Here is a 3,153-nt window from a genome sequence, read left to right as displayed (position 1 = left end):
TACTACTAGTAGTAAGTAGGAGTCGTACAGTTAGTCACCTTAAATAGAGAGTTTCTTTTCTTTAATGCCACGTACACAAATTGAAACGCTTGTTGTGGAGAGAAAAAGATAATCACTCCACTATATATGTACGAAGGGGCCTGAGCGCTTGCTTTACTAGGGTTGCTCTCTTCATTCTCTCATCCTCTCCAAATCTAAACAAGACAGTGGTAGCGACATTTTCTCTCTTCGGCTGGTGTGTGTAGAGGACTAAAAGGTGCATCACTCACGCGGTCATCGCCGTCGAGGGAGGAAACCCACAGCTGCCGGCGGGGCCCGATCCTCTGCCCGTGCCGTTCTCTCTGACACAGCGCCAGCTCGGGAGGTCCTCCAACCCTTCTTCCTCCCTGCCGTATTGTGCACAGATCGGACCTGCCGCCGCCGACATCACGACGACCCTCAGGTACAAGTTCTTCGAAAGCGGCCTTGCTCTACTGCCCCATCTCCCCACGTGTCTGCATGTGCATCTTTTTCTACTTCCATCAGCTCTTCCAGATCCACCTAAATTTTTAGTATTATTAGAGGTAAAGCTACTTCATGCATTCGAATCTAGGACTTGGTTCAAACAACGAAGAAGGGGGGAAGTCGTAGCATGAATCTAGGACTTGGTTCAAAGAGGAAATAACAGGGGGAAAGTAGTAGAGACCGGATACCCAACCGGTCTCTTGGTTGAAAAGGGAAATAATGGGAAAACCCAGTACAAACTAGATAAGGAATAGATCTATTATTGGTTGAAAAAAGGATAGAAAGTGACGGCTGGTGGACAAGTCAACAGAGTATGTCCAGGATTAGATTTGCTACCCTCACATAGTAAAAGGTCTCCAGGATTAGATTTGCTGCCCTCACATAGTAAAAGGCCTCCAGGATTAGATTTGCTGCCCTCACATAGTAAAAGGTCTCCAGGATTAGATTTGCTACCCTCACATAGTAAAAGGTCTCTAGGATTAGATTTGCTGCCCTCACAGAGCATGAACAAACTCGGCATCACCACTTTATGCCTCCTTGTAGGTACATTGTGTTGATGCGTCCACTGTCGCATGTCCTTATACCAACCTTTTGTTGTTGTTAATGTAAGGGCGCATGTAAAATGAAGCGATCACACTGTTACCTTAAGGACATGTCTAACCATTGTTATTGTTAATCTAATGCCTCGAGTGATATGATGCAATTAAACTGTGTTACAAATGGTACTCCTGCTGTTTTCCCCAGTATGATAACTAAGTTGCTTATTTACGCTACTTAGTGTCCTGGTGTCCCCACGGTCCCATGCCCTTAAACCAACTCTTTAGCTGCTGTTGATTTACTGTATCTGGTAAACAAGCAATGCCACCATTAAAGTAATCCCATATTTGACGAATGTCATAGTTGATCGTAATGCTTCTGGTAACATGAAGCATTGCTGATGTTTTAAGATTTCTACTGTCCTTGTGTGATTTCCATGAACATAATGAAGATGCTTCTTTTCATTTTGTGTATGTTTTGCATATTCCTATTGACCAGCAACTGTTTACTTTCTATCTTTTTGTGCAGATAGGGATATCCATTTCACCTTGCTGCTATTGTGACCTTTTGGTGAACTGCACCAAACACTTTTTTGGAATGAGTGTCTTGTGCAGTTCAACTAAAATGTCACGTGGGCAACATCTCCCAATTTTGGTGGAACTGCACAAAATGGTGATTGGAGTTTCAAAAATCTCCATCAAATTATGCTGGTAATCTCGTGCAACATTTTATTAGCTTTTGCAAGATGAGTCGTCACTGTCACCACAATGGCACTTTATTTTAGTGCAACTGCACAAAAGGATAAGCAAATTATAGTTGCACCTTACATGAGCAGGACAGCCAACCTTAATGTTGCTCAATTTTAGTGCAACTACTAAAGAAGAACCTGCCAGCTCACGAGAGCAAGTACTTCTTGCTAGCTGAATGATGCAATCTTTGCTTCATTTCAGGTGAACTGCGGAAAAAGGCGCATGAATTGAATCATAGAGTGGAGTTGCAGGTTGAGTTCAAGGAGTGCCACAATTATAGTAATCATGCTCTTTCTTATTTGTGTTGTGCAAACAGGAATACTCAACTACAGATATTGTGATGGTCAAGAGCATTCGCCAAGTTCTTGTGTTGTATGACATGGCTAGCCAAGATGGATTTAATCCCGATATTCACTTTATCAAAAGGCTCTAATGGGTTGGTTATGAATCTTGCAAGCAGGGAATCAATGAGATGTGTAGGCATCTTTGTTGTACTTATTATTTGAATCTTATTTGTTGGTTCTGAATCTTGCAAGCGGATTGAATGAGATGTGTAGGCATCCTTGTTGTACTTATTATTTGAATCTTATTTGTTGGTTCTGAATCTTGCAAGATGGGAATCAATGAGATGTGTAGGCATCTTTGTTGTACTTATTATTTGAATATTATTTGTTGGTCCTGAATCTTGCAAGCTTGGAAACACGGCATGATGATGCAGAGGACAGCAACCACAGCAAACAGTTCAAACTTGGTAGTATTATCTGTGTGAAAGTGCGAAAATGTGTTGATCGTGTGCATCCTGAGAATAATAATTCTAGTTGTTGTGCATGTTGATCCTGTGGCACTGATAGAACGAGCCAATGCACTGAGCTAATTAAATTTAAGTAAAGTAACCACTAACACTTGTTATTACAGTACCAATATAGACCCGCTCGTGAACCGACGTGTGGCCGGAATAGTTTCTTAATGGAGGCGTTTGAATGCGCCGAGGGTGCATGTTCTGCCGGGCGTGCAGCAGGCGAGGGAGGGGTAGTAACTGTTGTCGCCTGTACACACTCAGTTTACTGTTGAATCTAGTTCCCCAAGAGCTGAAAAACGAACTGCTTCCGCTTCCTACCCACTCGTTCACTTGAAGAGACTCCAATGGCGATCAGAGGGGTGAGCCTGCTGGGTATGGACTTCAGCAAGGAGTTCACCTTTGAGTTTGTCGTTCAGTCCCATGGCTGCACCAAGTTGAATGTGATCTACACCAATGATCCGGACTCGTTGAAGCTCTCCCTCGCTGAGTTCAAGCAGTACCTACAGGACGAGAAAGCAGAAGCACAAGGTCGCAGGACTAGACCTCGTGCCCATCCATTCGACT

This window comes from Aegilops tauschii, chromosome 4, assembly GCF_002575655.3.
Source record: "Aegilops tauschii subsp. strangulata cultivar AL8/78 chromosome 4, Aet v6.0, whole genome shotgun sequence".
NCBI lineage: Eukaryota > Viridiplantae > Streptophyta > Magnoliopsida > Poales > Poaceae > Aegilops > Aegilops tauschii.
Note: the sequence above shows the minus strand (reverse complement) of the source record.